General features: G+C 50.0%; 1 protein-coding gene across 6 annotated transcripts in view; it reads right to left on the bottom strand.

Moving 5' to 3' along the window:
* Positions 1-17,540, bottom strand: part of MEGF11 (multiple EGF like domains 11) — a 329,202-nt gene that overhangs the window by 83,186 nt on the left and 228,476 nt on the right. The gene's annotated exons all lie outside the window — the stretch shown is intronic.

Genomic DNA, 17,540 nt, shown 5'->3' with positions numbered 1-17,540 from the left:
GGAGGTAGCCGTCACATTATGAAGCATTATCAGCCATTAATACTCCAGTTATGGGTTAATATCTGAGCAGCAATGAGCAGACCGGGGAGCCAGGTTAGGAAGTGGGTGTGTGCACGTTAAGCTGCTTTTGGGGAGAGGAGATGGGGACTGTTCCATGTAGAATGCCACAGCATTGTGTGGACAGATAATGGGAAAGGAAATTGGGGATTAGTTCCTTTGCAGTCCCTCCCTTGTTCAATTCAAGCTACGGCTCCAAGGGTAGCTACAGGCACCCCCACTTGATCGAGGAAGAAACCAAGCTTAGGTGTGACAGGCGACTGGCCTGTTTCTCACCCAGGATATTTAACAGCAGAGGCTCAACTCGCAGCACCGGGGCAGCCCTGGGACGCTGGGGTTTGTTCACACCCGGGCTCTCCTTGTGCATGAGGATAACGGGCCAAGAGGGACGGTTGTCTCAGTGAGAGGCAGGAAAGGGTGACTCCAGGGCCCCAGTGAGGTCTCTGGCCGTGCGGAGCAGAGGCGCTGGTGTGCACCCCACAGGCACCTCCCTTCCAGAGCCCAAGCTGGAGCTCATTGCTACCCCTCCAGCTTCCACCCCTCTGCCCTCTGCTGCTCCGGTCTCTGGAATAGAAGTACCTCAGTGACCCCAGCACTCTTGTCTCACACACTTCAGCTATGGGGCCAGTGAGGTCGAGGGTGAGGGGCAAGCTTGGGATCCAGGAGCCGGCCAGGGTTAGTGTATCCTCAGCTGCTCAATCCTCCCTCCCCAACAGGCTTTTAATGAGGGCCCAGCTCCGGCTGCCCAGCTCCCTCTGATCTGCCTGCATCAGTGTCTCTGAAGCTTCCCAGCCCCAAAGACCATTTATCTCCACAATTTGCCTAGAAAGCCTCATAAATCATGTCTGTGCACAAAGGAATTACCTCTTCGGAGAGCCTTTCAAAGGCAGCCGGCGAAGGCAGCACGGACCTGCCAGGGGCCCGCCTCTTCGGCCCTGCACGCTCCCCAGCAGGGCCCATCCCTCTCTTTCCTGTGCAAGGGAAGCAGGCGGAGCTCTGCAGGGGCGGTGGGGGGAGAGACCCCCGGTGTGGGCTCTGAGGGACGTGAACCCACAGTCCAAGTGGAAAAGGACGTGGGAAGCCGTGGGGTCCAAGCCCATTTCCTGTGAGGAGCAAGATCCTTTGCCAACCTTGTCCACCAGTTTCCCATCATCCCTCTTCCCTCTGACTTTCTTCAAATGGTGACGTCTGATCGGGTGGCTCTGTCACTGGCCGTGGGTAAGGCAGCACCCTTCCAGGCCTCGGCGTCCCTCTTGGCAAAGAGGACTAGCTCAGATGAGTGGATGTGTTGGGTTGTGACTCACTGAGTCCAAAGAGGTCCTGTACCTTGGTTGGGGGTTGGGGCCACATAGAGGGGCCCACAGAGCATTTTTATTGTTAATTCTCACCGGAGGATATTTTTTCCATTGAGTTTTAGAGAAAAGTGGAAGGGATGAAGGAGCAGGGGAGGGGGAGGGAGAGAGAGAGAGAGAGAGAGAGAGAGAGAGAGAGAGAGAGAGAGAGAGAGAGAGAAACATCAATGTGGAGACACATCAATTGGTTGCATCTCAATTGACGCAACCCAGGTACATGTCCTTGACTGGGAATCAGACCCTCAATTGTTTGGCGTGAGGGCCAATGCTGGAACCACTGAGCCATACCTGCCAGAACCCACAAGTCATTTTATTTTTTTTAAATATTTTTATTGATTTCAAAAAGGAGGGGAGAGAGAGAAACATCAATGAGAGAGAATCATTGATTGGCTGCCTCCTGCACACCCTCTACTGGGGGTGGGAGTGGGGTAGGGTCTAGGGATTGAGCCTGCAACCCAGGCATATGCCCTTGTCCCGTGTTGAACCTGGGGCCCTTTAGTCTGCAGGCTGACGCTCTATCCACTGAGCCAAAATGGCTAGAGTCCCACAGGGCATTTTAAAACTCGGGCTTGGCTCACCTGTTGCCCTGCTCATGACGCAGCTGAACCCTCCTCATTAGGTGGGGGGATGGGGGTGGAGGAGGGAGCGGGTGTTGAAGCTGCTTCTGTAGCTCATTTAGCAGTTCACCAGCACTGGGTGTGGGTATGGGTGTGGGTGGGGTTGTGGGTGGGGTTTGGGGGAGGAGGGGTAAAGCAAGCTGTAATTTGGGCCAGGGCAGCCTGAAGAGTCACATTGAGAGTCAGCTAGAAGGAGGGGGTGAGCCAGAAGCAGGATGGACCGGGACCCTCTGCCCCAGAGCCTGGTGGAAGGCTGTTCTCACCAGCAGGTGCACCAGCGCCTCCGGCTGTCCCAGTGAAAGAGCTTCACATCTGAGCCACGTTTGCTCTGGGCAAAGGCCATACCTGAAGCTGACTGGTGTTCCTGGTGCTTTGCATCAGCTCGGCTGACACTCATTGAAAACTGATTGGTGGTAAGGTTCAGACTGAGCGGAGCTAAGGAAGGGGGAGGGGATGGTGGGTCCCGGGGCACAGAGGGATTAAAGTCAGGCACATGCATGGCCTCCGTGGGTCACGTGAGACAGACTGTGAGATGTGCTTGCTGGAGGTGGAGTGCACGGGAAATTGGGGTGCAGTGGGGAAGGGGTTCATCTGCCCAGGAGGGCCTTGGGCAAGAAATGGGATTTGATTTAGGCTCTAGGAAGAGGGATAGGATTCAACAAGTGGGAATGCAAGGGATAGGCAATCTGACTGGACCAGACAGCAAAGGCAAGGGAGGGCGAATTCCGGATGGAAAGCCATTGGGAAGGAGGGTGCACACAGCCCTGGCAGGGTGTCTGTGAAGTGGCTGAGGCTCTGATTCACCGGAGGGAGGCGAGGCCACTGCTTCTCAAACTGCCCAAGAGGAAGGACCAGGATTTTTGTTTTGTTTTCTAGCCCAACACGGAGAGATACTTGGTCTTGACTGAGCATGACTCCTACGCAGGTCACACTGTGTGACACTCACCATGGGCTCTGACAGCACCCACACTAGGCTGTGCCCTAGTCAGCAGAGGAGTCCACCGACATGGGCTTGTCTGTCAGCAATGTCAAAACTCAGAGCCACAGGCTCAGGGATGTGGAGAACAGCAAACCCAATGGAGGAAGAAAGTGTTAAATCTCAGAGCACATGTGTGTGCTCTGAATTTCTGCTCATAGGCACCCATTGATTTATAGGCATAAATAGCATTTTCACGAGAAAACAATGGATTTAGGTTTGATTCACTTTATACAATCATCCTTCCAAGTTCTTGTACAATTAAATTGCTATTTGGAATAACCCTGTTTATCTGTATACTTTTGACCTCCCAAAGCATCTCTATGCTTATAGGTCATTAAAACAAAGATTGGCATTCCCATTGCTCAGATGGATAGACTGAGGCCCAGAGAAGTGGAATGGCCTGTCTAAGGCCATTGGTCTAGTTAGTAGGAGAGTTGAGACTCTAGGTATTGAGGCTCTGATCCCACCCACCATTCTCCATGGCACTGCTTCCCCAGGGGGGTCACATAACACAGGGCCCACCTCTCAGCAGGACACTATATCTCTGGTATTTGGGTCCCATGCTCAACTCTGTCTAGCTAGTTGTGCCATTTGTAAATGGTACATTTATCTCCGTACAAGGAGGGACTCTGAGAGCATCTCCCAGCTGGAATGCCAGTCAGAGGACGCTCTATCCATCACTGCTGGGTGAGGACCTCTGATTGCCTACAGAGAGGAGGCCTACGGGTGAGTGACAAATAGCTTTCCCATCCATTGAGAATTATTATCAAAGGACAAGGACCCCCCTGGGATCTGCTAAGGTTGAAGCCAGGGAAAGACACTCATGCTGCAGCAGTAGGAGGTCTGACTAGCTGTCCATTTGTTCATTGGCTCCATAAAGCTTTATTGAATGTCTACTATGTGTCAGGTACCGGAGATCAGGCAGGGAATAAAGGTAACAGTCCAACAGCATAAACAAACAATAAGCAAATATAGACCTTTATTCTGGCCTCTGCTCAAATGACACCTCCTCAGAGCCGGGTGGGCCACCCTTTCTCAGTTCTTCTTCCCTTCCCACTGGCTTCACTTTTTCTTTCTAGAATTGATTCTCTCTGATATCATGGAATCACTGCATTACACATTTACTTTCACCCTTTTCTTTATTGTCTGGGACTCCCACTAGAATGCCAACTCCTTGAGAGCAGGAGATTTGTCTTATTCACTGCTATACCCTCAGTGCCTAGAACAGTGCCTGGCATATAGTAGATGCCCAATAAATGTTTGCTGAACAAGTGAATAAATTAACAAGCAAATGTGTAAGGGTATGAAGGTTCGAATAAGTGCTTGAGAGAAAACAATGAGAGGGGCGTCCTTTCAATTGGGAAATCAAGGAAGACCTCTCTGAGGTGGTGACATTTATGCTGAGAGCTGAGAGATGGATGAGAAGGAGGCAGCCACGGGAAGAGCAGGAAGTAAGAGACTTCCAGGTAGAAACAGGGGCGGGGGCAAACATCCTGAGGGAGGGACAGGCTGGCAGAGCCAAGGCACTGAAGCGGGCAGATAGCTGGACCCTGTGAGAGCAGCGAGGGAGGGAAAGGGCTCCGTATGAGGCAGCCGGGCCAGATCACATGTGGCCGTGGCAGGGAGCTGGGCTTTCCTTTGAGAGCAATGGAAAGCTCTTGAAGTGTTGGCTGTGACTTGATGTGAGTAATGAAGCAGGACTTCCCCGTGAGCAGAACTGACCACCGTGGACGAGGAGGTGTGCAGTCCCTCTCTGCAGCCCATCACCGTTTTGTAGACTAGGCCGTCCAGGCGGAGGAGGAGTTAGAGAGGGGAGAGCATGAGCATGCGACAGAGCCCTTCCACTGCTCAGCACTGCCTGGTGCCAGTGAGACGCCCTTCCCCTCCTCCTGTGCCAGGCAGGAGACACTGGGGGAGGGGGCATGGGAGGAAGGAGAATCGAACAGGGCAGCTGAGTGCACATCAGCATCCAGCAGATTCAGGGACAGGTGCTGACAGTTGTACACAAGCTGTGATCTCAGAGATTACCTGTCCCCCCCTCCCCCTGCTGGAGAGTGGGGGCTTGCCAAATACAGTTCCCCTTGTTATTGACATCTCTGGGCGCCAAGCAGCAACTCCTGAAGCTGGTCACACCCCATCCACCCCTAAATGTGGGCGCTGCATTGGCCAGCCGTTGGAGAGGTGCGAGGGCCGCTTGGTCCCAGCAGAGGCCGCTCCCTCTGTGCAGCTGGGAGCCCTGAGAAGGAGGCGTGGGGTGTGGGGAAGGCCAGGGCCCCTCTGGGCGGATCACCAGTCAGTTACCCGGCTGAGACCACCACCAGCACATGAGCAACGGGGCAGGGTGATGACCCTTCGGGTTTCTGATGCCCACAGGGTGGCCTGCAGTGGGCAGAGCAGGCAGCCTCAGGAAGCAGGGCACCGCATTTCACGCTCTGGAGCAGTGGTCGCCAACCTTTCTGGCCTCACGGACCACCGGCTGGCGACTGCTGCTCTGGAGCGTCCCTGAGCTCTTAGGGGCCTGAAACTTCAGAGGGACTCTACCGAGCTTCCCTCAGCAGAAGTGGCCCAGGCCTCAGCTGGGGGACACTCAGCCTCCTCTGGAGCTATATCTGTCCTCCACGTCAGAGCCACGCCGTAACCACAGAACTCACACAGAGAAGGGGCTTCTGTCTCCTGAGACCTCGCTTGTCCATGGAGGCTCAGATTAAATGCCTCCTCCTTAGAGCAGCTTTCAGGACTCTGCCTGCTTCCCACGTCCTTCTAAATGCATCGTGCCCACTACTTTTTTTTTTTTTTTTTTTTTTTTTTTTTTTTTGCCTTGTATTGAGATGGATGCTCGCCCACCAGTCAGGACCCCAAGCTTTGGAACCATCCGGACCTGCTTCAAATCCATCTCTTCCCCTTGCCACCTGTGAGAGCTTGGCCACATAAATCACCCCCTGAGGTTTAGCTTCCTCATCTCACCTATAAAACGGGGCTCTTGGGTGCCTTAGAAGGCTGTCTGCAGGAAACGGTACAAAGGCATCTGGTTCAGTGACTCTCAGGCAGGAGGTACTCAGCACTATTCAACAAACTTGAAGAAAATGTACAGATAAATCGATGCATAAATGAAGCCATCGATCTAGGCATCATGCCATGTGCAAGGGTAAACGCATCAGGTAGCTGGATGGTTAGCTGCATTAATACGAGGTCATTATCCTCATCACCCGGCTATAAGCTTCTTCGGGGAGGAACTTGGCGTGGGCTTTCCCGAGGGCAGAGCCCGAGGCGGTTCCCCGGGGTAAGGGAGGGGAGACACAGGGCTACTGGGGCTCGATGCCCCTGGACCTCTGAGGGACACGAAAGCACTGCCTGGAGGTTTCCCAGCCCATGCACCTCTCGGTCCTGCCTCGGTTGAGGGCATGTGCATTCGCTCTCCCTCTGTGCACTGTGCCCGTGGCAGAGTCGCAGGTGTTTGTTGCAGGCAGCCTGTGGGGTGCAGGGGTGAGGCCTGAGCAGTCTGGGGAGTCAACAGCGTTTGCTATAGGGACCAAGTCTGTTTTGTTCCCCACTGTATACACAAGGCCAAACATGCTGCCTTTTGTGTATTGGATGCTCAATATTAATGCTTGTTGATTCCATGAGTAATTCACCAATGAACTCTACATTAGAAATAAGCAGAGAGGCTGGGGATAAAAAGATGGCATGGCTTCTGCCCTCAAGTCTTCCGGACCTGAGGTGGGGAGGAGGGGGACACAATGACACATGAAAAGGCCAAGAGAAAGTCACATGGACAGTGAAGGCACGGATGCCCAGGAGGGGTGAGGACACTGTGAACCTGAATACTCAGAGGGGTGGCCCCTGGGGTGGGAAGGCTTTGAGGAGGAGATGGGACTTGCCTGAGGGAAGAGGGCTGAGGCTTAAGAGAGACCAGTCAGGGAGGCTTGAGAGAACAGCACAAGCGCAGGCCTGGACACGGGAATGTCCAGGAGGCGAGTCTGGCTAGCGTGCCTCTAACTCTCTCACCTCTCAGGGTTAGAGTTGGGGGGTGGGGCGGAAATTTAGGCTCGAATGCTCATGAGAGAAGGGAGCTCGAGGCACGTCTAGGGAAAGTCAGGATTGGGAACAGTGTGGGGCAGTGTGTACAGGTGGCTGTGTGTAGAAAAGGTCCCTTTGGGGTCACTGGAGTCCCCACACCCATCTTCAACCCCATAAAACTTCCCCTGCGTGTACTCTGCATAGCACAAGAACTCCTGCACAGGGAGCCTTGCCTCGCTGCAATGTGTACCAGCCTGTTTGCTGGTACCAGGAAGACAGAGGTATAAAGAGGTGCTTAGAGACTGAGGAGGAAGGGCCAATTCCGCAGGCTGGAGTGACTGGGACTCCATCACACCTCAGGCCCCAGCACTCCCGAGCCCAGTAGAGGATACTGTTGCTTCCAAGAATCAGCTTCCCTGGAACCTGCAGTACTGCCAAGGCGGTCCTCACTGGGCAGCTCAGCCTACTCTGGGAGGACGGGAGGCTCAGCGGCTGCTCCTCCCGATGTCTCTGCTTCTTTACCTGCCTCCATTTCCATCCTTGCAGCCTCCCTCTCCACTCTCACCCCTTTTTCCTCTGTCCTACCTTTCTTCCTCATCTCCCTCCCTCAATGGCTGGGACCCAAGGGCATTGGGTGGGAGATTTGGTGAGGCTGCCTTCCAGTTTGTGCTGGGAGATGTGTGGGAGGGTAGAACGGAGGCCCCCTGAACTGGATGGTTGAGCCAAAAGGAGTCCTGGTGGACCTCCCCAATGTGTAGAGTTTTCTTTTCCTTTTAAAGCAATTCATTTTCAAAGGAAGCCAGGCCCAAGTGACGGGAGCAGGATAAACAGGAGCATAATCAAAATCCCTTTGAACCTGAGCCGAGAGCTTTGGGGTCCTCTCCTGTTCAGGGTCAGGGGCTGGGGAACCCTTGATGCCTAATTGGCAGCTAATTAAATACTGGGAGGGGCAGTGCAAAGGGGGCTGAAAGCAAGTTGTTTGGGATTGGGCGAGCACAGCTCTTTTCAACTCCATGTACAAAGCAGGTCCATTAAGGGTTTTCTTGCTGCGTCTAGGCGGTGGGGAGATAGGGTTCTGCTGCTTAATGAGCTCATGGCTCAAGCTGTCGCCAGCTGGGGAGCTCACGGAGGATTTCAAAGTAACGTTAACACCGTAGTTAGTTCTAGCTAGCTACCTGTCATCTCTCAGGCTCAGGGGAGAGAGAATGATCTTAATAACATGAGCAAACAGGAGGCAGGCGCCTCGGCAGAGATCTGCATGTGGGGGGGTGAAGGTGGGGTCTGGTTACTCACAAAGCCCAGGAGAGCCCCAGACAAGTGTTTCCCTTATGGTTCGATGTGGACCAAGGAGAATTTAGAAGGCTTGAGCCCGAGCCGGACATTAAGGTATAGGAATTCAGAGCATGACAATAAAGGCCTGGGTTCAAATCCTGATTCCGTAGCGTGACCTTGGGCAAGTTACTAAAACTGTTGGTGTCTCAGTTTTCCCGTCTGTAAAATGAAAATATAGCATCTTCCTGGGAGGTTAGTCATAGTCATTAAGTGCTATTACACAGTGCTTAGCACAGCGCCAAGCATGTGCCAGATGGATAATGAATTGTAGCAGTTATGATTTTGAAAGATCCAGGGCCGAGTAAAGTATACGTAGGACTCAGAGGTAAGAATCCCACAGGTGACTCACTGGGAATGAAGAGGATTACTTAGTTACAAAGTATTAGAACTGCCAACACCGTAGTATTCTGCTAACCCAGTACTCCCCTTTTGTGGGTGAAGAATCGGAGGTCCAGAAAGGAAAGTGGTTTCAAGGTTACATGATGAACTAGGGGAGATGCTGAGCTTAGAACAGGTCTCAGGAAGCTGTGGGCTACTTCTAACAACAGAACCTGAGCTAAATTGCAGATGCAAGCCAGAAACGAGAGTGCAGCCCAGCTGATGTGGCTCACTAGTTAAGCGTCAACCTATGAACAAGGGGTTCGAGTCCCGGTTGGGGAATATGCCCAGGTTGTGTGCTTGGTTCCCAGTGTAGGGAGTGTAGGAGTCAACCAACCAATGATTCTCTCTCATCATTGACGCTTCTATCTCCTTCTCCCTCTTCCTTTTTCTCTGAAATCAATAAAAAGAATTTAAAATAAATGAATAGGGCATTTTCCCTGCCATGTGAGAGCTGGTGATGGTGGTTTCTTTTCCATATTCTCCTCATGTCTCATTAAAAACGAACTTTCTATCCATAGGAATGGCTGAGGGTGGGGAGAAGGTGGCTCAGCAGAAGCTGTCAGGACTGAGAGTTGCCTGTTATCTGCTAAATAACCCAATAGTACCAGGAGGAAGAGAAGCCATGAGTAGCTGTAGCTTATTGTTAATCAGCTTAACAATAACCCACAACCTTCGGACCAACTAAGGCTGTAGCTTGTTGTAACGAGTGTCTAAACCAGCGTCCCACTTCTCCTGTCTTCCCCCACCTCACCTCTGCCTAACTTCCAGAATGATCTTTCTAACTCACCAAGCTGATGAGGCCACTGATGAGCCTTCCATGGCTCCACAGTGATTCAAGGTTCAAGTCATTCAGAGCCCTCCCCATGCAGGCCCACTCTCCCCACTTCCCAGTCCCTCCAGGCACCCTTCATGGCCAGGTTCCCAGTAGACCCTGCCTTTGAGTGCCCCTGCTCCATCACCCAAAGTGCTGCTACACTCAATTCCATTCTCAACTCCCATAAGGGAAGTCAAGTTAATTTACTTTATTACTCAGTTATCTTTACCATGACTCAAATTTCTCATGTGGGAAATAAGGGTTAGCCAAGGAATTCTTCCAAATGTGATTTACCTGGTATTTTCACCTGCACCAGAGGGTGACCTGACTGAGTTGAGATGGGAGATCTAAAAAGGCAGTTGAACAACCCAAAAGGCCTATAAAATGGATATGCTAATCCATATCCCACTCCACACCAAAACATTGGGTAAAATTAAAGAGAAGACAATGGCCATGAAAGGGCTTAGGAAAGCCACTGAGATCTCAAGTCAAATCTTCCCTCCAGGCCTTGATTTCCTCATCTTCTAAATGAGGATTCAGAAGAGGAGGTCTCCAGGAACGCTTTTTGGCTCTAACATAACTCTCTGGGTTGCAAGGTCTTAACAATCATACAGATGAGCTGGAGGAGGGCGGGGGGAAAGGAAGAGGGGGAAGCTGGAGAGAGGAAATTAGATCAGGGAGAGGCACAAAGAGGGCTTCATATATTTTTGTAACATTTTCTTTCTTTAAAAAGTATCTAAGGCAGATGCAATGAATATTAAGATTTTTTTTCAGTCTGGATGGTGGATACTTTTTATATGATTTTTCTATAGGTCACAAATATTTGATAATTTAAAAAGAATTTGGCAATCTGTAGAGGGCCCCTTGGGAATGCACATGGATGACCTTTAATTATCATCAGCTGAACTCAAGGCATGGGCAGAGCCACGCCCTGGGAACATGTTTCCCCAAAATGTCAGAGACTGTTATCAGTACAGATTTCTTATCTTTATCCTTGTACTTGGAATGAGGAATGAATAGGACCTTGATTTACCCAGGTCTTGATATGCTAAATCCCAGGAATGAGGGAATGAATAGGACCTGGGCACACCCAAAATTTCTTTGACCTTAAACCCCCCTCTGGAAATCAATAAATGCACTGTGTTGTCTGTGGTGAGTGGTTTAACTGTCTCTCAGAGTGACAGCACCCCACCCAGATCCCAGCTTGAATCTATTTCTGTGTCTTGGTCTTTTTTTTCTTTAATTTCTTAATCCCCAGCTCCTCCACTCAGGAACCTGTCATTTTCCGTGTGGGTCGCAGAAAACAGAGAAACAGCCCCCCACAACAATCCTCTTCTCTGCAGTAACCATCTCCCTGACTTGTCCACTTGCATCATCTCCAAGTACAAACCATACATCAACGGAAAGGACTGAACAGGGAGTGGTAAGACTCCCTACTGAAGGAGGTATTCCAGAAGAGGTCAGATGGGCACTAAATATTGGTTTGTAGAGAGGGTGAAAGTTGAATTCTGTGACCTCAGAAGACCCTGCTAAATAGCAGGTCTTGTAATGCAGGGATTTGGGGGCCAGTAGCGCTGTCCTTGGTGCTGAATTTCACCCCAATGAACTTCTGAACACGGACAGCAGAATAAAAATTCTTTCCATTCCTGTCACTCTTAGATAAAAATTAATGTTTCAACTTCCAGGTGATCAAAATGACAGCAAGAATTCATTCTTATAGCAATATCTGGTGTTTGCTCTCCTAAAACTTCTTCTCCCACCCACATCTCCTGCTAGTATTTGCTTCCTTCCCAACCCCATTGTAAAAAGCACAGAACTGGGATTCAGAAAGTCTGGGATTGAGTTCCAGCTCAGCCAATAACAGGCTGCATGACCTAGAGAAAACATCTTCACGACAGCAAGCCTCTGATTCTTCATCTGTCTAGTGGAGATAATTGCACCAGGTGAAAAAATGCTTGAAAACATGCTTGCAAAAACACTTACGTGTAATATGATCCTTAATTGGAAATACTATTAGGATTCCTGCTCCAGTAGGTATGAAGTGGAACTCTCTTCAGGGTGGGAAGCAAAGAAGGCAGTGAGTGTGGGAGGCTGAGTTAAGCTAAGAGAACTCAAAGTTTTGAGAAAAACTGTCGGATTGGCTTCCCTGAGGGTACATTAAAACCCATTTGGTGCCTGGTGACATTTGCAAACATCACAGAATTTCAGAATGAAGGTGGGCAGTGAAGCATCTAAAAGGATGTCATTCATACCCACTGAGCCAAGGGGCAGTCTTACTGGGTAGGGAAATGAGGCCCTCCTGGGACAGGATAAAGGTTGGAGGGCTGAGTGCCAGGACCCGAGTTCTTGTGTTGGCTCTGCCACTAACATGTTCACATGGTGGAGAACAGCTGGGTTCAAATCCAACTTTCTCACTGACTAGCTGTGTGACCTTGGGAAAGTCACTCCTCTAAACCTCAGTTTTCTCTGATGGGCATATGTACCAAATGGGCAGATGTACTAAAATCTATCCACCAGGATAGGGTGGTTATGAGAGTAAAATGAAATCGCTAACCTATAGCACTGGGTGGTGGTTGGGATTTAACTTTTCTGAGCCCTAGTATTCATCTGCAGAATGGAGACAACAGGCCTGACCTTGTAAGTGGAATAAGGATAGGAGAAGAGTCACACACCCACACATCCATTTTGCTATCATTTTGAGGAAAGAAAGGAGGTGCAATGGGTCAGAGGAGAGAGACTAGGGTTTTCTAGTCTCTGCTCTACCGCTATTTAAATGCATGATCTCAGCTTCCACATCTTTAAAATGATGGATGGGATTTGGTCCCTTCCAGCTGAAATGTCCTACAAACCCACACACTGGGCTTCTCCCTCTGAGCCCTTAGAGCTAAAGCCATGCAGCCTGGAGCTCTCTCTGAGGGAGATGAGGAGGGGCCAAGCCAACTACTTCCATTTCCACTTCATCGCTGATTGGAAGGGCCAAGCATCAAAGACCAGAGTAAAGAGACTTCCCTTTCCCTCTCTCCTCCATGTGTGGCTGAGCTCCCAAGTGGGAATGGCTTGTACATGATGGGCCCTGGACACTCCAGACAGAGACGCTGAGCTGTGACAGTCTCAGTGTTCTGCTGAGCTCGCCGCTCTCTGGCCCGGCTCTCTCCCTGCTGCTGGCATCCTCGACAGGAAAATTAATTGCTGCTGTCATTCTGCTTTTTGTTCCAGTCTATAATCCCAGGAATAAGATATCTGAATGGCATTAAGTAACCTGTATATAAAAGCCCGTCCTAAAGGCCAGAGCAGTAAGCACAGAGAGGCGGGTTCCAGGGAAGAGAGCCCCCGGGAAGCCTGTACATGTGGACACACCACAGGAGAGGGACCGTCATGCCTTCCCTGGGAAGCAGAGCAAGTAGAGCCTGGTCATCCCGCCTCACAAGCAAACACAAGCCCCTGACCCTTCTCACCCCAGGTGTGCCCCTCTCCACATTCCTTCTGCTGCCTACTACCCTGTTTCCCCCAAAATAAGACAGTGTCTTATACTAATCTTTTTCTCCAAAAGTTGCGCTAGGTCTTATTTTCAGGGGATGTCTTATCTTTCCATGCGCTAGGTTTTTTGGAGGATGTCTTATTTTCGGGGAAACACGGTACTACAGGCATACCTCAGAGATATACTGAGGGTTTGGTTCCAGACCACTGTATTAATAATAAAACAAGTATCGCAATAAAGCAAGTTATCTTTTTTGCTGCTGGAGGGTCTTGCCTTCAGTTCATAAAACACCTGTGAGGTGGAGCCTGCTAAAACAAGGTATGCTTGAATCTACCATTTCCCCCCCCTTGGCTCAGTGGCTTGTCCGTTGTTCTGATTCAGGTTCTGATTCAGTGGCTGCACACTATGTGAGTTAATATAGGAGGCTCATGGGTCAGCAGCACACGTGAGTCACCAGGCATTTCTGCCAGCCCTGGCTACTTCCTCACACTGATGGCAGAGTTCACACACATCATTATCAGCAGGAGGCTTATGCAGAGTTTACTGGGGATAACTTTAGGAAAATAAAGTCACACACAGACACACAATCACTGCAGCACAGGGCTTACTGTCTGGTCTAACTCCCTTCTTTTATAGGTGAGGATGCTCTTGCCCAGGGAGGGACAGTGACTTGCCCAGGATCACAGAGTTACAGGAGCAATAAACTAGGTCTTTGGACTCCCAGTCCAGTGCTCTTGCTGCCATGACTTCCTGCCTGCCTCTAACAGCATCCCCGTGACAGCAACACGTGACATCCTGTCCCATCCTGGCCTGCCAGGCGGGCTGGGAGGCTGTGGGAAGGACAGCAGCGGGTCCTGAAGTTCACAGAGCGTTTCACTCGCATTCTGGGAGGAAACTCCTGGTTCTTTGGAGTCTGTCTACTTATGGTCTTAATTACTTGCATGTACAAGATCTCGCAATCTGTGCCTGGGGACTCTTTGAATTGCAGATTAATATTCAACTAGCTGGAACGATCTTCAGAAGGAGGCTCGTGGTAATTAAGTTGGTTAGAGAACACTTCAAACTAACTTTTTTATAGAACACAAGTGCTGTAAATTACCAGCGGAGAGAAGACCAGTCCCTTAATGGGACCCCGTGGGAGTCACAGGAGGCCACGCACCTTCTTCTGAGCAGAGGCAGTGTCCTTGGGGGCCCCTTCCGAGTGGTTTCGGGCTGCAGACTGAGGGATGGCAAGAGGCGGAGAAGGAAGTGAAGATGTGCACTGGGCTGAGAGGCTATTAGGCAGGTTCCCATCTGTGACTCAAGATTACCTTTCCCAAGGCTCAGTGGCTGTCCTGGGAGGGAGGTGTCGGAGTGAAAGGAAGCGGCAGAGTGTGGGCATCGCAAAAGCAGAGGCTGGTGCTGCTGAGCAGAGTCCAGCGAGTGAAAGTGCTGGCTCACGTTTGGTCTTTTAAATAAAAGGGGAGGAAAGGAGCCTCAAAACACTGTGTCTAAAGCTGCAGGTATTTTAGAAAATATATTTTTTTGTTACCAGTACAATCTATGTAGTTTAGACTAGATGCTCTTCCTGCTGTGTCATAAATGACAAACCAACATAACACAATAGAGGGTGACATTTGTCACAAGTGATTTGCTACTAATGTAATACGAAGCTGGTGAATAATTTATTCTTTATGCTAAATAACAGAAGTGTCAAGATTGTAAGTGCACGATAACTTCCCTCTGTATCATTTCTATTGCTAGATGTTTTCTCAAATGAGGGAGGAAGGGCCGGGCACCACCACCCGAAGCTACTGAGACTGCCCAGAACCCACAGCCAACTTTTCTTGGGCCCTGCCCATGTGAATAGCGTAGGTCACCACATCTAGTGGAACGAAGACTGAGGAAACCACTCAGGAAGACATGGTCAGTGGACCACTCCCAAAGGTGTGGAGCCACTAGGTGTCAGTGGGGGTAGGGTAAAGGTGGAGGGAAGAAATTCCCCAGCTAGAGTCCCCCATGATATATGTGTGTGGAGGGGGGGTGAGGGGGAACTGTGCTTAAAGTGGCCTGGTAGGAGCAGGCACAAGTGGCAATTGTCCCAAAGCTGGAACAGAAAGGCCCAGTTGCAGCAGGAGTTGCCCTGTCTGTCCCTCCAGCAGCGTCAGCCTCTGCAGTCAGTTGAGGACAGACGTCTCAGGGATTGCTCTGCCAATATTTGGCCACCACAAGATGTCAGAGGACCCTGAGGGAAGAATGGTGAGGGAGGGGGCCAAGGAGAGAGGTGGCATGGGGGAAAAGGAGTAATAGAGTCTTGACCAGGGAGGCAGAAGGCCTGGCTCCCTTCTTGGACATGCCATTGTCCAGCTGTGAGTCTTGGACCAAATTTCTTCAGACTTCAGTTCCTTGTCTGTCAAAATGAGAATTGTAGGGGGGAAAAAGCAAGATGTGGGAAGCTATGTGTGGCAACCTGCTAAGTGAATATAGAGAAACTAGAGACAGAATAGTGTTGTGTTAAAAGAAAAACAAACAAAACACACACACACACACACACACACACACACACACACACACACAAAAAAAAAACCCTCTCAGTTTCTTACAAGTTCTGCCTCCAAAATGCCTCATGTGACCTTAGGCAAGTCATTTGGATGAGTCCCTTAATTCCTCAGAGTCTCAGTTTCACTATCTGTAAAATGGGGGTGATAGCATTACCTACTTCATAGGATTGTGGTTAGGATTAGACAAAACAATGCATGTAAAGCCTCTAGTGCAAGCTGTGAGAATGGATGCCCCAATGGTTTTTAGCTATTAAACAACTCCATTGGCCCACAGTAGGGACTGGTTAGGCAAATGATGGTCTATCTATGGAATATTATGTAGCCATTCAAAATCATAATTATGTGGCAAATAAAAGTGATTATGCCATGCCATTGAGAGGAGAGAACATACTATCGCATGCTATGTGTATATATATATATTATGATAAAATAAGGTATGCATGCGAACAAAGAATATAAAATAATAAGCAAATTAAGGATTTTTTTCCTCCCCAAATTGTTTCTGATGTTAAAAAATAAGGGTAAAGGGTGAGATGCTCCCGTGAGGCCTCCAGTTCTGGTGTCTGGAGGCCTGGGAGCTCTGGGCTCCCACAAGCCAAGGGATCTGGGGGTCACCTGGGATGCCGGAACCCAGAGCCAGAGTCCAGCATGACATATTCTCAGGCACCTGCCCAATCAATGTCAAAGTGGCCCAACTGACTCCTCTTTTGCTTAATTTACGTCAATTGATTTCCTATTTCTAATTAATAATTCTAATTATGATGCAGCAAATTTACCCAATGGCCACGACTGAATTAATCAGGGTCTATTGATTGGGGCCGAAGCCTTATCCCACAGTTTCTGATATCATCGATTTCCTGTTGGGAACAAATAAGGAAAGCACACGCACAGCAGATGTGGCTGTCATCCCTAAATGAGGCCCAGAAACACCGGCCCTCCCCCAATCCCCAGTAGCCACAGCTGCCAAAGCCACCCGGCAGCAGGGCCTCCCTTAGGAGCCCGGGGAAGCCTTCTTAGCCCTGTTAGCTTCCCTGAGGAAGCAGGCAAGGTGACTGATAACAGGCCTGCAGAGGCACAAGGGACTCTGCAGATGGGATCAACACAGCGTCTGCGGGCCAGCGGGTCTGGGCTCAGTTTAGAATTTGTTTAGAATTCTGCTGCTGTATCCATTGGTAGAGAGTAACTCCATGTCCCTTCTGTAGTATTATACCTTGGAGAGCCTCCTCTCTTGCCCAGACATTTTATAGTTGAAGAAACCAACGTCTATTGAAGACCAGGGTCTTGCCCAAGAGGGCCCACTGAGTGATTGCACAGCTGCGGCTGGAACTCAAGTCTTTGGCTTCCATGTCCTTTCCCACCCACACGGAGCAGCCAAGTGTGCCCAGCTCAGCTGGGGAGACTGGTAGGCAGGGCCAGGTTTTGTCTGTGTCTCTGATTACTACCATGGGGAAAGGCTGTGGTGTTCTTGACCTCACCCTCTCTCGTCTCTGTGCTTGGCTCCCATTATTAACCTCCTGGACCTTGAGAACTCAGCCTCCCACCCCCACCCCAAGTCTCCCGCCTCCACACCTGCTCTTGATATTAACATGGTGACTTACATTTCTGCAATCCCAAGTCCTTGGCGAAACAGATGAAGCCCATGTCCCAAGTTCCTGCTCTGTACTGGGTACCTTACACACATGATCTAATGTAATCTCCACAACTCACTGAAGAACAGATGTAAGAGGAAACGGATGCTGAAAGTAATTTGCCATATTCCCACAGCAAACGAGGGACAAAGAGTTGAGCCTGGGACTTTCTTACTCCAAGGCCACCACAATTCCTTTTAAGACAGAAAAAGAAAAGGAATCAGAAAAGACAAATAACAGTGGAGATTATATAGAATGTACTACACGGTCCTCAGAACATAACAGTGAGAGGATACCCAGTCAATAAACAGAAAAGTGACATATGACTCTGCCAAAGGCAGGAAA

Source organism: Pipistrellus kuhlii, unplaced genomic scaffold (assembly GCF_014108245.1).
Source record: "Pipistrellus kuhlii isolate mPipKuh1 unplaced genomic scaffold, mPipKuh1.p scaffold_m20_p_1, whole genome shotgun sequence".
NCBI classification, from domain to species: domain Eukaryota; kingdom Metazoa; phylum Chordata; class Mammalia; order Chiroptera; family Vespertilionidae; genus Pipistrellus; species Pipistrellus kuhlii.
This window is presented reverse-complemented; position numbering and strand designations above follow the sequence as displayed.